The sequence below is a fragment of the Mixophyes fleayi genome, chromosome 2 (genome assembly GCF_038048845.1).
Source record: "Mixophyes fleayi isolate aMixFle1 chromosome 2, aMixFle1.hap1, whole genome shotgun sequence".
Lineage (NCBI taxonomy): Eukaryota > Metazoa > Chordata > Amphibia > Anura > Limnodynastidae > Mixophyes > Mixophyes fleayi.
This window is the reverse complement of record NC_134403.1, coordinates 257,188,711-257,208,747: the sequence shown is the minus strand read 5'-3', so window position 1 is coordinate 257,208,747 and position 20,037 is coordinate 257,188,711. Positions and strand designations below refer to the sequence as shown.

At 44.5% G+C, this 20,037-nt stretch overlaps 1 long non-coding RNA gene across 1 annotated transcript in view; it reads left to right on the top strand.

Annotated features, from left to right (window-relative positions):
• Window positions 1–15,142, top strand: part of LOC142140353 (uncharacterized) — a 64,918-nt gene extending 49,776 nt beyond the window's left edge. Inside the window, exon 3 of the long non-coding RNA XR_012688429.1 lies at window positions 15,059–15,142. This is a non-coding gene — a long non-coding RNA (uncharacterized LOC142140353). The remainder of the gene's footprint in view (window positions 1–15,058) is intronic.
• The last annotated feature ends 4,895 nt before the right edge of the window (window positions 15,143–20,037 follow it).

Below are 20,037 nucleotides of genomic sequence, written 5' to 3'. Positions count from 1 at the left end.
ACCCAAAAGCCATCCCTCCTGAATTTCTACCCTTTCAAACAGGATTAAAAGGCTTACTGCCTTAAGATATAGGTGTTGTTATGTGCATATTGTCGCTAACCAATAACGATTGTCGAACCTCGATTTGTGTTTCCAAAGCACAAAGATTTATTCGCAATAAGTAGAATAATATGCTCAAGCGAAGTAATAGTAAATACAGCCGTTACTTAACGCAGGCGCTCTGGATCCAGTGCAGTCATTCAATCCTGAAGTCTGGGGACAAGATGTCTGCACTCTGGATCACAAGCTGCTGCTTATATACACAATCAAATACAGTAATACAATGAAGATGGTAGAGCTTGCATCTATTGGTCCGGGTCTCAGGAATGTCCAAGGGGTCGTCAATCATTGGCTGGTTCATCCTAAGGAATCCAAAGGAGGGGGTCATCTCTGCAGGGGGTATGCTCTGCTCTTCCCGCCAGGATTCCTTAGTCTTAAGTAGTTCATAATTCCCTATCATTCATAACTTGCGTATGCACTCTGCGATTCCCTCGCAGACTGAACCAAACAGTAGGATATGTAAAGAGGTTCATTATGATACCACTCATGATGTTATTCCTTCAACCCGCTCCGTGTATTTCACTAATATGCATGTCTTGGATATATTTAAAGTTTAATGTTCCCCGAGCGGTCCTGGTGAGATCTAGAGCAACCATAACTTGGAAACCAGCAGTTTCACTAATCGATTTTGTAGCTATGGGTTCCTCACCAGGAATCATATTTCTCTTGCCACGGTGTTCATACTGTGTGTGTATGTATGGTGGTGATGTAGTCTTGTGAATATCAACCATTTCTTCATGAGTAATAGTCATGATTTCAGGAACCAGTTTAGCTAAGAAACAAAAGCCCTTGGAACTCGGAGTCACCCAGGAATAAGCTTTCCTCCCACAAACAAAATACACATCATCAGGGAGAACATAAGGAGCAGTATGCCCATGAATTATATCACACAGAGTTCTGATAAAACTACCCATGTCTAGTGTCTCCATTTGTTCTAGACACGTGTCGGCATTAATGACATTTTTACATTTATCTGTAGAGACTTTTCCAATGAATACCTTCTTATGTTTGTTAATACGCCCTAATTTGTGACCTCCATCAACATTCCTGCCTAGTAGTGACCTTGTTAGTCTCCCTCTAAAATGAGTGTGGCGAGCCATTGTCTGATCTGATAGGTCAGCCTCCCAATTCTCCAGGCGCTGTGCATGAGATATGTTTAGGCACAGCAAAGATCTGCCTATGGAGTATTGTCGAAGCGTCAGACTAGGGAACCTAGTATTATTGTACCTCCCTTCTATGGGCCTCCCACCCCTCAATTCGAGTACTTCAGATATGTTTAGAGGGAATGGCACTAGTCCTATATTATGCTGCCCTTGAGGCACGTGAGAGCACACCCAACACTCGGTTTGGTTTAGCACCTTACCCACCAGGGAGTGATAATCCTCCAAAGGATGCCCGCCTATATTCAGAGTACTGGGGGACTGGCATCGTTGGATGCATCTCTCTTCAACTAGGGAGTCGCAGAATTTGCAGATACAATACTCATCAGACAATAGCCCCTCACACTGCCTCCGAGTTCCTGAGCTAGCAGACCTTTTCATAACCCCTGGACCAAGTTTGATAATGGGCTGCTCTGAGTATCCTATTAACTTTTCTTCGGCCTCCATTTCATCCGTATCACTCCCAGAACTCTCCTCCGTCCTCCATCCTCCTTCACAAAAATAGAATGTCCTAGAAAGAGTAAAAACAAGGAAAATCCTGAAACAAAAGAAAAACAAAAACCGCCACTCCATCGCTGGAAAGATAGTTCTGAGGCAACGTCTCTGGTTTAGGTGTCTCGACTGCAGGCTTTTAGGTCTCCCGGAACAGGCTCACAAGTGACAGCTCTATGTCGTCGGTCTTAGTTTTATCTTGCACTTTCCTCGGATTATGGACTCTCCTGCAGTGGGTGGAATGGACCCAAGTGTCTCTCTCTGCAGCCTTCAGTGATGTAGTACTGGTCAGCAGCACTTGGTACGGGCCTTCCCAACGGTCTGTTAAACAACCTAAACGTAAGAAATTGCGGATCATAACATAGTCTCCAGGTTCAACATCATGACAGTTCGTCTCTGGCATACCAGGTGACAGCATTTTTAGTTTTTGTTGTTGTTGTTTTAGCTGTCTACTCATTCTTATAAGATATTGTACAGTCACTTCATTATTACACTTCAAGTCGTCTTGTGGACTCACGATCAAATGAGGCTGTCGTCCGAACAGTATCTCAAAGGGGGACAGATTAAGAGGAGGTCTAGGAGTGGTTCGAATGCTATGTAGGACCAACGGCAAAGCCTCAGGCCATGCCAACCCAGTTTCAGCCATTATCTTACCCAGCTTGTTCTTTATAGTACCGTTTACTCTCTCCACCTTACCACTGGCTTGTGGTCGGTAAGGGGTGTGAAGTCTGCTACCGATTCCCATGAGTTAACACATATTTTGGAAGATATCACCAGTAAAATGGGTACCCCTATCACTTTCAATGATTCTAGGGATACCGAACCTACACACAAAGTCTTGTACAATTTTCTTTGCAGTGAACACAGCAGTATTAGTGGCTGCCGGATATGCTTCTACCCAACCGGAAAACACATCAATACACACTAACACATACTTTAGATTCCTGCACGGTAGTAATTGGATATAGTCAATTTGTATTACCTGGAAAGGTCCGTCTGTAGGAGGGATGTGGGATGGCTCAGTTGGAATAGTTTTCCCAACATTTTTCCTCAAACAAGTAAGACATGACATTGCTTTCTTACCAGCCTGAGAGGAAAATCCGGGAGCACACCAGTATGCTCTCACCAGTTTGCACATACCTTCTTTACCCAGGTGAGTCAGGCCGTGTGCTGCTTCAGCCAGGCTTGGATAGTATGTTCGGGGAGCTACAGGCTTACCTTGTCCATCCCTCCAGAGTCTTGAGGACTCTTGACCACATCCCTTCGCCTTCCAGACTGCCTTTTCCTGCAGGGAACACAAATCTTGCATTTCAATTAATTTCTGTGTGTCTAATGTCTGAAAAACCATCATAGTCTCGGTCGATACAGTCATAGGTTGCCCTGCTGCCCATTTAGCAGCTTCGTCTGCCCTGTTGTTGCCCAATGACACTGGGTCTTCTTCAAAGGTATGGGCTTTGCACTTTATGACGGCTACTGTTCTGGGTAACTGTATCGCTGTCAGAAGTCCTTTTATGTGTTGTGAGTGTGCCACTGGTGTACCTGCTGCTGTCGTAAAGTTCCTAAGACGCCAAAGGGCCCCAAAATCGTGCACTACCCCGATGGCGTACCTAGAGTCATTATATATATTGGCTGATTTACCCTCTGCCAATTCACACGCTCTCCTTAGTGCTACTAGTTCCGCCACCTGGGCTGAGTGAGGTGGGCCAAGGGGTTCAGCTTCTACCACATCCTGATCGTCTACAACAGCGTAACCAGTACATAGCTGTCCTGTCTCTGTCTGTCTAAGGCAACTTCCGTCTGTATAAAACATAAAATCTACATTTTCTAAGGGGGTGTCACGTATGTCGGGCCTTGCAGTAAAGGTCTGATTCAGGTGTTCCATACAGTCATGCGTGTCAGTATTCTTGCCTAACTCATCATCAACCAGGGTCTCCTCACCTCCCACCCTTTGTGTCTCTAGAGACACATACGGAAGGTATGTAGCTGGATTTAAGGTGCTACATCGTTTGATGGTGATGTTTGAGGGTGCCATCAGGGCTAGTTCCCACTTTGTGAATCTAGCTGAAGAAACATGTCTGGTTTGGGCTGAATTTAACAGAGCTGATACAGCATGGGGTGTATAGATAGTTGAATTATGTCCTAATACTACGTCCTCGCTCTTACTCACCAGAAGAGCCGTTGCTGCTACACTTCTGAGACATGTTGGGAGTGATCTTGCCACATTGTCTAATTGTGCACTGTAGTATGCTACCGGTCTGCTAGCATCACCATGTTTCTGTGCGAGGACACCTGCTGCACAACCATCAGCTTCTGTACAAAATAGCTTAAAAGGCTTTTCATAATCAGGTATTCCCAATGCAGGTGCTCTAGTCAGACTATCTTTAAGATTAAAGAACGCTTGCTCTGACTCTTCTGTGTGTACAACACGTTCTGGTTTTGAGGAAGAGACTAGCTCCTGCAATGGTAATGCCAGAATAGAAAAACCTGGGATCCAGGATCTACAGTATCCACACATACCTAAGAAAGTACGAATCTGCTTCTGGCTCTGCGGCAGAGTCATGTGTTGTATGGCCTCATTTCTGTCGGTTGTCAGGTGTCTTAGCCCCTTAGTGAGGCAGTGTCCTAAGTATTTGACCTTAGTCTGACATGGCTGTAATTTATCCTTTGCCACCTTGTGCCCTGTTTGTGAAAGATGAAGCAACAACAATTTAGTATCATGTAAACATGACATAAAAGAATCAGAGCACAACAACAAATCGTCCACATATTGAATTAGAACAGACCCATTGTGGGGTTGAAAGGATTGCAAACAGTCATGTAAGGCTTGGGAGAAAATACTGGGGCTGTCAATGAACCCCTAGGGTAGTCTGGTCCATGTGTATTGCACTCCCCTGTAGGAGAATGCAAAAAGGTATTGGCAGTCAGGGTGAAGAGGGACTGAGAAGAAAGCAGAACATAGATCAATGACAGTAAAATGACTGGCAGACGGTGGAATCTGTATGAGGATGACAGCTGGATTCGGCACTACGGGGAATTGGCTCTCAACAACTTTGTTAATTCCCCTTAAGTCCTGGACTAATCTATAGCCCCTCCCCCCATTCTTCTTCACAGGGAAAATGGGACTATTTGCTGTACTAGCTGTACGAATTAGAATCCCTTGTTGTAACAGCCTCTCAATAACAGGATATACCCCTAGTTCCACCTCCGGTTTTAATGGATACTGTGGGATTTTTGGAGCTATCCTACCACTTTTTAGATTGACCATGACAGGGGCTACGTTTGCCATCAGTCCAGTGTCCTGTCCATCTCTGGTCCATAGGGAACCTGGTATTTCCAGCAACATCCCCTTTACTTGAGATGGACTTTGTTCTATAACAGGAGAGTGTAACATTAACCTTTGAGGGGTGTCCAATATATCCTGTACCTCATGTGCGACCTTCTCCGGTATATCTAAGAACACACCATCAGAAGTACAGTATATGACACATCCCATTTTACATAACAAGTCTCTCCCTAGCAAGTTAGTAGGAGCCGCTGCAGCCAAGAGAAACGAATGCTTAGTATGCAGAGGCCCGATAGTAACTTCGGCGGGTTTAGTTAGAGGATAATGTAACACTTTTCCCGTTACCCCCATAGCTGGAATGGTTTTACTGGTCACCTGTAGATTGAAAGGAGAGATTATCACAGATCGGGCCGCCCCTGTATCTACAAGAAAGGTTTGTTTCCTACCAGCTATGTCAACTATCATTGTTGGTTCTTCACTCTGACTCTCAGTTAACCTCACTGGCTGTAGACTACAGGTATGACCTGACCCCTAGCGCTGACCATTGATTTCCCGCGCAGCATTTGCTGCTGTAATAAGCGCGGGTAAATGTGAGTCTTCTAGTCTATGTGAATCCCTCCTTGGAGGATATCTATGTGACCCTTCATTAGGATTATACCTTCCCTTTGTACAATCTTTTCTCATATGTCCTTCTTCTTTGCAATTGTAACATCTGATCATTCTGCGTTTCCCGTTATGTGGGTTATATGCTGGTGGTCGTGTATGCATTTCCCCTAATGCCTGTATACTCACCGTCATCAACTTGTCACTCTTCTCTTCCCTTTTCCTAAAGATATTTTTGTCGTGTTCCACAGCAACTTCTCTAAGAGAATCTACCGTGCTGCCTCTCCAACCAGGGGTTGAGGTTTGTACTCTTGTTTTTAGATTTTTCTTTAAACCATCCATCAGTACTGTTACCGCTACTTCCCTATGATGTGGGTTCTCCCTTATAACTGATATCCCCGTAAACTGTGTCATTGATGCAAGAGCTCTACCAAAATAATCCGCTGCAGTTTCACTGTCTTTTTGTTTTATGGTGAAAATCTTACTCCAATTTACCACTACTGGAAAATATATGGCTAAGTGTTTGACTATTCTTTCTATATTCTTTTGGTTAATCTCATCAGTCAAGGTGTCATCTTCCTCCAACAAACAATCTTCAATAAATTTTTGTATGTTAGTATTGGGAGGAAGACACGCCCTCAACACTACACGCCAATCCTTATTGGTGGGTTTGTGGGCATTTCCTAAGTCTTTAAAAAATTTCTGACATTTAGCTAACTCCTTTCTAGGATCTGGGAATTCAGTCATAATGGAACGTAATTCTGATCTAGTCCAGGGACAATGCATTGTAACATTTCTTAAAGGAACTACACCATCCTTATCCGGTTTCCCATTGGGAACTGATATTGTGCGGACTGGGAACGCACCCTCTGGTACACTGACTTCAGGGGACACTACAGCATTTGCTGGTTCTAGATTTAGAACGCTTTCACTCCTAGTGATCACGCTACTCTCACCTATCTCAGCCATTTTCTCATACTTGCGTTGAGCCTCTAGTACACTAACGGCATGGGCAATGGCCGAAATCACAGTGGTTTCATCTTCATTTTCAGATACACTTGATTTAAACTGGCTTAAAACAGGATACAACTTAGCAATTTTTCTATTTTCAGTTTTAACAACGGCTGTACTTACCCCTCCCGCCACATAAGGTGGCGGGGGCGCGCTTGCGCTGAGTTCGCCACTCTTCTCGACGGTTACTTCCGTTGTGCGCGCGCTTTTAGCCACGCCTACTTCCGCTTTGCATTCGCTGCTGTGCCACGTGTTACCTTCCATTTGCCATAATTTTAAACAATCATTATGTTTATTCCTCACTTTCGTTGAGGTAATCAACCATACTTTATCTTTTACAGTATTTAGTACCTCTGCATTAAAACTCCCTATTGTTGGGAAAGGCCTATCACAACCTTTGGTCATCTTGACCCACGTGTCACAATACGCAGTTGCGTATGCACCATATTTCTTACACATAAGAAATCTCGCTGAACCAATAGGACCTTCCTTAGGCAGTACCTTGGCCTTCTCTAGCGTTTGCTTAGCACCCATATTGAACAATAGGGTCCCAGAAATATCACAATATCCTGCCACAAAGGCTTCCAGAAATAACACAATATTCAGCCACTAATTTTCAACACTACCGCTAGAGATATTTTACCGGCCTGTGGACGTATTTGCAACAAGCCGCGTCCACTCGCTTCCTCTTGTATTAAACAAGGACCCCTAATACAGAAATATCAATGCGGACTAAAGGGTTATCAGCTCCTCGATTACCCCTGACTCTCCAACAAAATCTGTTGAGTTTATTACAACTGGTAGCATCCGGTAAAGTCAATTACCAGCCTTACCAACATAATTCCTCCCCGTTACCCCCAAGTCGCAATCACGGCTTTCCGTGCGGTGCAATCGCAACGCTTAAAGCTAGTCTGTAAGCGATGCGATTACCCTTGGGTGCACGTCGCGAAAACTTATTCAGTTTCCGCCCCCCGGTATACCTGCCTTGTATACCGTACACCAGTTGGGCACCTGCCTCGTCAAACAGCAACTGACACTCTATTTTGCAATAGATAAACCTTAGTGTATTTAAAGTCAACAAATCACACGACATACACCTTTTCTGCGCAGAAAATAAAAGAATTCCCAACAATAGTAATAATGTCCCAGAGGTTTTCACAAGTAATTATATTATGCACATGTAATAACTATCAAGACGATTGTTTAACCACGTGGCAAATCTACCGGAAGTTCGCGTACGCACAGCAGGAAATACACATACGCTAAGCAATGCAATACAGTTAAAACGCACAATGACAGAAAAAAGAAACAGTTTTCTCTTTTGTCCCTAGGTTCTAGTTAGCGTGCCCTAGATAATGCAAAACGGACATTCGGTTTCGCAACACAGAGTAAAAATCAGGTTTGGAACACCATGCGTTCTTACCCGTTTATGACGCGTCTCCACCCTTTGTTGAGGAACCGAAATCCGTTGGCCTTGCGTATCATCGGCAACGAAACCTCCAAAGCTCACGAGCCCCCAAATTGTTATGTGCGTATTGTCGCTAACCAATAACGATTGTCGAACCTCGATTTGTGTTTCCAAAGCACAAAGATTTATTCGCAATAAGTAGAATAATATGCTCAAGCGAAGTAATAGTAAATACAGCCGTTACTTATCGCAGGCGCTCTGGATCCAGTGCAGTCATTCAATCGTGAAGTCTGGGGACAAGATGTCTGCACTCTGGATCACAAGCTGCTGCTTATATACACAATCAAATACAGTAATACAATGAAGATGGTATAGCTTGCATCTATTGGTCCGGGTCTCAGAAATGTCCAAGGGGTCGTCAATCATTGGCTGGTTCATCCTAAGGAATCCAAAGGAGGGGGTCATCTCTGCAGGGGGTATGCTCTGCTCTTCCCGCCAGGATTCCTTAGTCTTAAGTAGTTCATAATTCCCTATCATTCATAACTTGCGTATGCACTCTGCGATTCCCTCGCAGAGTGAACCAAACAGTAGGATATGTAACAAGGTTCATTATGATACCACTCATGATGTTATTCCTTCAACCCGTTCCGTGTATTTCACTAATATGCATGTAACTCTGATATAACATATAAATACTACTATATTTCGACATAACTGACTATGTGTTGCAACTACCATTAATGTGTACTATTTTATAAGTATGCGTGTTTGTGCGAATGTATGGTAAAAGATCAATTACTGTTGCTGCCACGTGTAGTGGATGCGTACGCCCTTTCACGCCGTAGCGTGCCCTTCTACGTAGATGCGTACCATACGCATCTCTTCAGACAGCGACAACCAAGTTTGCTAGACTTTAATTGAAATGACTTTATCCAATTTGCTGACTTCGACAGTGTCATGACATGACCTAGGAAAACCAGCCAAAATTATACGCATGTTGGCATCACAGATCACCTGCACATTCAGGGAGTCATAGTGGTGGCAATTAATGAACACTTCTGTCCTGTGGTGAGGTGGTTTCAGATTAATATGTGTGCAAACTATAGCTCACAAGACATTAGGTAGTCCTGAGAGTCTATAGAAAGCTACCTTTAAATCATGCCACTATGACTCCAGGCTGGGGAAGTAGCTAGATGTATGGGTGTATGGGACACTCTCGCTAGGACACTTAATATCTAAGAAAAGTGCCTGGAAAATGTTGCCTGTGTTATGCCTACAACTCTTGAGATCACAGACTGAAAAGAGTGTGGCCATAAAGTGAAGAGAACACAAGAATTTGTGCAGCCCAGACACTTTATGGGAACATGACGTTTCTGGCTCCAAATCAATTCTCACCTGCTTTGTAAAGGCTCAGGAGGTTAGTGTGGTTAAGGCAAAACATTTGCATTACCTCCTGATCAGGCAGGAAGTCCAGGTTCAAACAAACACCAAAACACCTGGTCTGCGTGGCTTCCGTGGAATCTGGGGCTGGTGTTCATCCTCCGCCTCATTCCTCCTTTTTATCTCCATCATATGCAATGCTGCATACATGCAGTAGCATGAATGTACTAAATTTCCTGAAATTGCCCTTCCCCAACAAATCCACACCTACAAACACTTGTTTGGCCCTTTTTATAAGCTTCACGATTAACTGCAGGCCAATTCAATGTGATTTCTTCAATCTCTCCTATTTTTTTTTGGCTGTTTTGATGGTGGTATGATGGCGGTTTTACAAACGCCAGCTTAGTAAATCTGTGTTATGCTCTGCAGTAGAAAGACCTGTGCTAACCCTAATTGACACTGGCAGACCAGGGGTGCGGAATCTAACAAGTTTCCCAGTTAGGATCAGGTACACGGGTAGTGAGACAATACGTTGTCAGACTAGCCAAGTTCGGTACACAGGTGTTCCAGCAAAGTGTAGTCAGACAGCCAAGAAACAGTACACAAGAGATCCAATAATACGTGGTCAGACAGGCATGGAACTATACACAGGAGATCCAAAAAGAGAGAATCACTCATATGGAGAAGGGCTAACAGAAGCCAGGAGTCAGACGCTCAGCAACTACATTTCACTGACACAATCAGTGTGTCAGTGCAGCGTCTAAATACTGAAGGCAATTCAAAATACCCGCCCTGACAGGTGGATCATGTGACCTGCCACCCAGAAGTGCCGGGTTCGGGATGGAGCAGCGCGGGAGCATGGAACAGGTAAGTTCATTACAATCTGATTGTTGTATGTTCAACATTGTTAAAATCAGGATAGCAATCTGAAAAGTGGTGGGTTTTAAATATGTTCATTCTGGACATTTTACTGGCAGTTCCAAAATCCCACGATTCCATCAAACTGCCCTTCTAATCTAGCCCCTGGTCTTATTCTTGTAAGATGGGTAGACAATATGGTTGTCTGCCTATCAAGTTCCTTCTGTGGTATTGAGCCAATGTCCACAGTAAAGCGATGGATTAGTGCAGAGATAAAGTAAACTGACCTGCCTTGTCCTAACATTGTCACATAGTAGAATAAACATATGATTGCAGTCAACTTGGCTGGCACGCTGACTGAGCTATATAGTGCACCACTCAAATCCAAATATTGGTACCTATGGCTGTTTGGATATGTATTGGCTTTGTGTACTGTGAATGTGTGGTAATTACATCGGTGGGTGACAGCATACATGCAAATGTGTCTAAAAAATTTTAGGACAAATATTGCCAGTGACTTGATGGCTGCAGAGAAAAGGATGGATGGTAAAAAGAAGAAGGCAACAGTTCCAGTTCCAGTACAGAGTATTTGATATGTCATTTTTACAAATGACCTGAAAAATAAGTCTAAAGGCTGATGCCGATTTTATAAAAAGTGTATTCAACTGTAAGATTCAGTAAATGCAATTTAGTTCTGTGTTTTGTTCCCAACAGGAATTTTTTTAGGGCTTTCCATATAAAATGCTGTAGGTTGATCCTGTATGAGTAATATTGCTTACAATTAACGTGGTGTATTTTCCATATGTAATAAAAATAAATTTTTAAAAACATGTAACACCATTTTGGAAGTTGCATTTACTTAATACAAGTACCTAAAACATTTTCTTGGAATGCTTGCAAATAAAGGGTTAAGTATACCACACTTTTCATTACATCAGTGAGTATAGGGAAGGAGTACAATACTGCTTTTCAACAGCCTACTCGCATACATCCTAACTTTACCCTGTGCCCTGGAAATATTTTCAGAATATGATCATTAAATGTTCCGGATCCTCCTCTTCCTCTTGTTATGTGCGTATTGTCGCTAACCAATAACGATTGTCGAACCTCGATTTGTGTTTCCAATGCTCAAAGATTTATTCGCAATAAGTAGAATAAAATGCTCAAGCGAAGTAATAATAAATACAGCCGTTACTTATCGCAGGCGCTCTGGATCCAGTGTGCAGTCATTCAATCCTGAAGTCTGGGGACAAGATGTCTGAACACTAGATGTGAAGCTGCTGCTTATATACACAATGAAATACAGTAATACAATGAAGATGGTATAGCTTGCATCTATTGGTCCAAGTCTCAGGAAGGTCCAAGGGGTTGTCAATCATTGGCTAGTTCATCCTAAGGAATCCAAAGGAGGGGGTCATCTCTCCAGGGGGTATGCTCGGCTCTTCCCGCCAAGATTCCTTAGTCTTAAGTAGATCATAATTCCCTATCATTCATAACTTGTGTATGCACTCTGGGATTCCCTCGCAGAGTGAACCAAACAGTAGGATATGTAAAGAGGTTCATTATGATACCACTCATGATATGATTCCTTCAACCTGTTCTGTGTATTTCACTAATATACATGTAACTTTAATATAACATATAAATACTAATATATTTCAACATAACTGACTATGTGTTGCAACTACCATTAACGTGTACTATTTTATAAGTATGCGTGTTTGTGCGAATGTATGGTAAAAGACCAATTTACTGTTGCTGCCACGTGTAGTGGATGCGTACGCCCTTTCACGCCGTAGCGTGCCCATGTACGTCGTAGCGTACCGTACGCATCTTTTCAGACAAAGACAACCAAGTTTGCTCGACTTTAATTGAAATGCCTTTATCCAATTTGCTGACTTCGACACTCTTTCCCTTAGTGACAGCATAACTATATGAAATACATAGATTACATGCAGATTACCAAATTTCCTTTGAGATGGCTTAGCACTACACCTACCCAATCTGATGCTGGGATGTCACCTGAAAGCGCATTTAACGGCTGATACGTTCAACATTTTTTTTTACCTTACTGCATCATTCGTAATTGTTTGTTATGTGAGCCCTTTACAAGCACTATTATATTTGATTTTCCACAAACCACTCTCCAACCACTACCATTACCCTACTAATCTGTTGCTCCGGACAGGATCATAGCAGTCAAAATTAATATTATCATTAAGTGGCTTCCAGACTCTCCAGGTAACGGTCCCTCTCTCTTTGTTAAACAATGCCCAGAAGGCTCTGGTTAATTTTATCTGGAATAATAGAGCCCAGAGACTCTCGACTAATATTCAAAAAAATATCTATCCCTAGAAGAGGGAAGGGACTTCCTGACATAAAATTATATTATCTAGCTTTGCACTTCTCTCAAGTTGCTGCATCATATGTACCTGCAGATACATTCTACTGGCTATACAGAGTTTAGTTACCTTATGGGGCATAAGTAAACAGCAAAGACCATCAACTTCAAATCTTTCCCCAACGTTAAAATTCTCAACCAAACTCTAGGATGTGTTGAAATTGAATATCTGGGGAAACCCAACTTTCTCACTGGAAGCATATACAGCTAAATTTACCAACTGGCTACAAGCTGATCTTAAAATCAACCCTGATTTCAGTAGACAGGGCTAATGGCTTTCCCTTGCTGGCCTCTAGCCTCTAGCAGAGGTAACCTTCTCTCACGCTAAACCTGTTCTAATATCTGCAGATACATCATTTATTGCACCCCTTATGCCAGTTCATACTCTTACAGATCTCCCCCCTTTTAAACTCATCTGCATACGTCATCCTACATGCAAGGAAATGATTGAATCTACACTGCCTTTGCAGAGCTATCATGAGACGGAATGGGAAAGACACCTTGGTCCTCTGCTGGATGAGGAGGATTGAGAGGACATGAGAGTGGGAATCACTAAAAGTTCAATCTCTACCAAGATCAAGGAAACCTCCTACAAAGTATACTATAGTAGTACTATATATAAGTTGTAGAAATTGTGGCAATAAAGCAACCCTAAAGCAACCCGCGCTGCCCCCCTTCACTGGAATGACCTGCCTCGCTCCATCCGTCTCTCTCCCATTATTAGCTCCTTCAAACGGGCACTAAAAACCCACCTGTTCCTCAAAGCCTACCCACCTTCTACCTAACCCTGCCTCCCCTCCTTTATACGCCAACTCACTCCCTCTGTACTTGTGTTTTGTTCACCCTCCCTTAGGATGTAAGCTCATTGAGCAGGGCCCTCCTCCCTCTTGTGTCCTTACCAGCTCTTCTGCTCCATCTCTACCGCATTAGCCTGCTTAGAGCTCCTGAAGTGTCAGTATTTTTTGTTTACTGTTCAGTAATGTAATACCCTGTACTGTCTACTGTTTGTGCATTGTACGGCGCTGCGGAACTCTTGTGGTGCCTAACAAATAAACGATAATAATAATAATAATAACCCTAGTCCATATCTGGCAGTCATGCCCTATTATTAGCCCCTTATGGGACCAAATCTACACACTCATAAATAGCCTATTTGAGTCTGTTTCTCATATGTTTCCCACCCCAGGAACTAGATACATTTTTAAAGAAGCTAGCCTCACATATTTTAGCTGAGTCCCTATCAGCTAAGAACTGTAAAAATCCCCTTCCCCATCTTTCTTAACTCTTAAAAAGCAAATATAGCACATAGCAGCAATGCAGGAAGTTTGAGTTTCCTCCCTGACCCATGTACAGTGTGATGACACCATACATGCAAATGTTTCCCTCTGACAACAAAACTATTACCCTCTTCTGTCCCTCACAAATTTAGGCATTTTGCCAATACCTTTAATGTGGTATTGTTAGGATTTGCTCCCTTGCTACTAGTCCTTCTTTTATTACTTAAAACTTTTGTTCATGCTGAGTCATTCAGGAGTATAGTGGCTATGTTCCAGGCAATCTCTAAGATTAGGTGATCTCCTCCAGCTCATGAGGACTTTAACACCAATTAACAATTACAAGTCAGCATCAGATTGAAGGATGTGCCAATGATATTGTAATGAGCTTTACATTTCATTCCACTCTTACAAGAAAGTTCCAACAAATCTAAACTTCTTGTTCTCTTTTTCTTAGGTTCTGTTAAACATAAAAATAAGCGACTAGGTCCTTTGACTATAGCATCTGGTATTTAGTATTTGACTTTAAACAGTTGCTTTTTCTTGAAAAACCTCTTCTTTAGAACAGTTCCTGTTAGTTATTAAAAATTTTAATGAAAATTTTCAGGAAATAGACAAATTTGTGACTCATACCCATTGTCAGCTTGAGATTTAAAGTGTTAGAGATTAAAATACCTGTGATTTGTTCTAATGACTCTTTCTCAACTTCCCATATAATAAACATATCATCTATATACCTGAGCCACGTAAATTGTTGAGAGTAGGAGAGCAGAGGGAGCTAATCGGAGGATAAAGTCAGGTGCTCAGAATAGGCAAGATGTATCAAAATGTTTTCACCCAAGATGGTAGCCTCTAGTGCAGCAGATAGAAGTCACACTTTGTACCAGGATTTGGAATGCTGTATTCTGACAGGAGGGAGATGCACGATGATATGATACTGCTGAGTGGCATAAACAGGGCTAAGACCCCGATTCATGACAAATGTCATCTATGTACTTGAGCTACATAAATATGTGGTCAGTATATCTCTCATTCGCATGAGTAAACACATATTCTAGTTTCCCCCACCTCAAATATATTTTTGTGTAGATGGACGCACAAGGGGTCTCCATGGCTATCCCCTAACCTGAAGGAATAATATTTCATAAAATGTGAAGAAGAGTTTAGTAAGTATAAAAAAATCTAACAGTTGCAACAAAAATATGTTGAATTGTTGCTTAACATTCATATCTAAAAAGTACTTGGTAGTTTTTACTCTAGTGTCATGATTGATACCAGTACGGTTTAGGAAATTCATAATGGGATTGAAAATCCATCTGCCAGAGAATGAAATTTCCATCAATATCTGAGGGCTTCACTATGTTATCCTTACAATCTTGTGACACTTTAATTGCCTGTTGTTCTTCCTTCCTGACATTAGTTATCAGTTTGAGGTCTTTAAACGATTGAATGAAAAAACGACAGATATATTAACAGACTTACCTTAAAAATGACTGTGCACATCTCTGATGGCAACAGAAGGCTGACAGGACCTCCTTCCGACTGCCCAGCTCTCCGGCAGTACTGTGTGACATCAGTGCGCCCTTCATGCCTTTAAATTTAATGCGGGACCCCGTTTAAACAGTGTCCCTGCAGGGACCCGACATTGCATTAATATTAAATTATGACATTTTTAGTCATCATACTTTAACGTAAACAAGAAACATGAATCCATCATTGTGCAATGTGTGTCAACATTGTTTACATACATTACTGTGACAGACCCGGGCCTTATATTGAGAATATCGTGCCAACCCGGTCTGTCCTCAGTGGGCCAATTGAACAACCATGGCCCACTCTGTTATTAAATGCCGCCCGGTGGCCAGATCTGTTATTACTGTGGTGTCCAGAGAGGGAGGGGAGAGGCAGCTCACAGGAAGTGTGAATCAGCTGTGGACCCTGTGACATCAAAAAGTAGTGGAACGGGTTAAAAAAAGGAGGGTCAGGACCTTATCTAAAATCAGTAGGGGGTCTCTCCCTGTTTGCTAACTATTGTTCTAGCAAGTCTGCAACACAGTCTGAATGGCACCATCACAGCAAGGGGTGACCACTGATGTCATGCACTATTTCCACCCCGGTTACCACCCAAACTCTTCACACCACCAATCACAAGAGGACAGTGAGTGGGGGGGGGGTGGTGAGAAGGGACCAAAAAGGAGCTGTCTTGGGGATGGGAGTGTTGTTGGAGAATCTGGAGACAGCAAGGACCTGTTAGAGAGTAACCGTATTCTCGCAGGGCCTTAAAGGAATGCTTGAGGCAGGAGCTTCTTGACAGAGATCGGACAGTGTACCTCTAGGACTGATTCTGTTACCACTCCATCGGGAGACACTCGCAGATTCTGGGGAATTGGTGAGCCTACATCCGTAGGGAGACTGATACCCAGGGTCCCACCAAGCTGGTGGAGAGTTGGCCGAGCGGCTGGGATCAGCAAGATACACAGACCCACCTTAAGGATCAGAAACCCTGGCCCACTTGGATTGTCAGCTGTGGATTTTATTACCAGGAGTTTGGGCCTGCTAGGACTCTGTGCTTGGAGGTAACCTGCTGGGGATTTTGTTGGGGAGTTTTACTTGCACTGGTGATTTTCTGACACTTGATATATTTGGCGGGGGGAACAAGTTTCTCCTTGGGGAGCACTGTTGTATTTTACTAAGTGTGTGCACTTTGTTTAATAAAAGGGATTATTATTTCTTTCCTGTCTCCTTACCTGTGTGACCTGTGAACCTAGAGGACCGGGTATCTAGAGAGCTTTTGTAATAACCCCGGTGTCCTCACAATTTTGGTGGCAAGCAGTGGGGTCACACAGTCCCAACGTTTGGGTAGAGCGCAGGGACTCGTATCCAGATACGGTCAGGCTCTGTAAGGACACAAGGCAACAGTCTGTCAGCACCAGTGTTAGTAAAAAAAAAAAAAAAAAAAAAAAAACCCTAGCTAGGAAGTCAGCAGGAATGGCCACAGAAGCAGAGCAGATCAGCTTAAAAGCCACAGAGAGATTCTATATGAAAGCAAGGAAACAACACTTGCAGGGGTTCTGCAGAACCAAAGGGGTGGACTTTGATGACACAGACGTGCGTGAAGTTCTGGTGGCCAAACTAATGGAATGGGAAAAGGCCCACCCTGAGGAGATGGAAGAGTCAGAGGTGGAAGAGGAGGAGGCCAAAGACCAGCCACAGAGACCCCCTAGTGGGACACAACCCAGACCACCGTCCGGCACTCCAGCAGTGCTGCAAGATTGGCTGACAGCACTGGGGGAAAGGGCAACCCTGCATGAAAGGGCAGCCGTACTCCAAGCAATGTTGGGGGTAGCATATGAGGTACCCCAGATTCAGAGAGTAGAAGGTCGGGGAGAGGCCCGGTTGAGACCTCAGCTGGGATATAGTGGAGTCCCAATTTTTAAAGAGGCAGACACAGACATTGATACCCATCTCCAGGTTTTTGAAAACTTGATGGGAGTCCATGGGATTGAGGAGGAAGAGTGGTCCAAATATCTGGGACCCAGCCTGACTGGGAGAGCGCTGGAAGCTTACCAGGCTCTAAGCCCTCACGAATGTGGGGATTATGGTACAGTGAAAAAGGCACTGATGGTAAAATTCCAGTTAAATGCAGAGACCTACAGATACAAGTTCAGGACTTTGAATAAAGGAGGGTCACAGTCGCACCAGGAATTTGCCAGCCAGCTACAGAGGGCCTGCGAGAAATGGATGGAAGGGAAAGGGGCCCGCTCCGCTAAGCAAATTAAAGAGCTCATTATGCTGGAGCAGCTGACTCTAAAAATGGCCCCAGAGATCCGGGAATGGCTGGCGGACAGAAAACCCGAGACCCTGGAGGAGGCAGCAGGGCTAGCTGATGAGTATGTGGTGAGTCGACCAAGATGGAGAGCCCCTAGTATGCCTAGTCAAGCAGCTGCAGGGAGGGGGAGCCGAACAATTCCAGCAGGTCTAGTGACACCGGGAGCCCCCTTTATTAGAGAGAACTCTGCCCGGAATCCAAGAGATGAACCAGCCCGATCCAGACCCTGGGACCTGAATCCAAAGAGGTGCTTTCGGTGCAACCAGGTGGGGCACTTCCAGAGAGATTGCCCCCGTACCAGAAGTCCGATCCCAGGAGCCAGAGCTGCACCAGTGGCCGCTGTACAGTATGCCCCAGGAGATTTTGAAATCGGCATTGAGGCCGAGCCACCCTGTCCTGATGTGCCAGAGGCAAGGGACGGGGTGTATGTGGTGAACCTGATTTTGGGGAAGGGGAGGCAGAGCCCTAGGAATATGCAGGGTCATCTACAGGACGTGTGGGTGGGGGACTGCAAGGTCCAGGGGTTGAGAGACTCAGGAGCATCCCTGACCCTGGTGGAGCCTGATATAATTAAAAGATCCCAAGTTATGGAGGGACAGCAGGTCCGGATTTCCATGGTGGGGGGCCATCTTGCAGATATTCAGGTGGCCCGGGTACATTTGGATTGGGGGGTGGGATTTGGAATGGTGGAGGTGGGCATTCTGGATGGACTACCAGCAAAAGTGATTTTGGGGAATGATTTGGGCCAGGGATTGGTCACTCACTTTGTGCAAGCTGTGACCCGCAGCCAGAGCCGAGCACAAGCCACAGCAGCACAAGAAGCCGCAACGCCAAGGAGACCACCAAGATTAACCCCGGCAACCAGAACCAAGGAGCCAGAGGCAGCACCGTTGGTGAGTAACCCAGAAATATCTGATGTTGTACCAGAAATTGATTTGGGGGAGGAGGACAGAAGGGAATTTAGGAAGGCCCAACAGACTGACCCATCCCTAGCCAAACTGAGGAGTGCAGCAGACGCTGGGGGAGGGGAAGTGGCAGGCAGTAAAGTAGTGTGGGACAAAGGACTGTTATATAGGGTAGTCACCCCCACCCTAGATCAAGACTCAGGGACAGAAGTGAAGCAGTTGGTAGTACCATGGGCTTACCGGACCCATTTATTAGCGCTGGCCCATGACATTCCAGCAGCGGGGCACTTTGGGACCAGAAAAACGTTGGCCCGGTTGTTGCGGACTTTTTTCTGGCCTCAAGTCACCCAGGATGTGAAACGTTACAAAGCCTCCTGTGACACCTGTCAGAGAATAGGGAGAGCCCCTAAGAAAGTTCCACTACAATCCCTGCCTATAATTGAGGAGCCCTTTGCCCGGGTGGCTATAGATATCGTAGGTCCATTAGCCATCCCCAGTTACACCGGAAAAAGATTCATCCTCACCCTGGTGGACTTTGCCACCAGATACCCAGAGGCAGTAGCCCTGTCGTCCATAGACGCAGAGCATGTGGCCCAGGCTCTGGTGGACATTTTCAGCCGGGTAGGATATCCCAGGGAAGTGGTTACTGACCAGGGGACCCAATTCCAAGGGGACCTAGTCCAGACCCTATGGGAAAAGTGGGGCATTAAGCCCCTACGAACCACCCCGTACCATCCCCAGACCAATGGGTTATGTGAGCGTTTCAATGGAACGCTGAAACACCTCCTGAAGGCATATGTACAGTCTGAAGGGAGAGACTGGGACAGGGCCCTGCAGCAGCTCCTGTTTGCATACAGGGAAGTACCCCAGGAGTCCACCGGATACTCTCCTTTCGAACTTCTGTATGGCCGGAGGGTACGAGGCCCCCTAGACCTGGTTAGAGAGAGCTGGGAAGGAACATTCCAGGCCAATGAGCAGCCTATCCTTAAATATGTAGAGAAGATGAGGGAGAGGATGAAGAGAGTAGCGCAGCTGGCGCAAGGCCATTTAAAAGGAGCCCAGGCAAGACAAAAAGAGTGGTACGATGCCCACGCTCAGGATAGGAAGCTGAACGCAGGACAGAAGGTGATGGTGCTAATCCCAATGAGACGGAATAAACTTCAAGCCACCTGGGATGGCCCATACAAAGTGGTGAGGCAGGTAGGGCCGGTTAACTATGTAGTAGCGCTGGATGATGAGGAAACCTGGCTGAAAACCTTCCACATCAATCGACTAAAAGGTTATGTGGAACGGCAAGTGGCAGCAATGGTGGTGTGTTGTCCCCCCATGGGTCC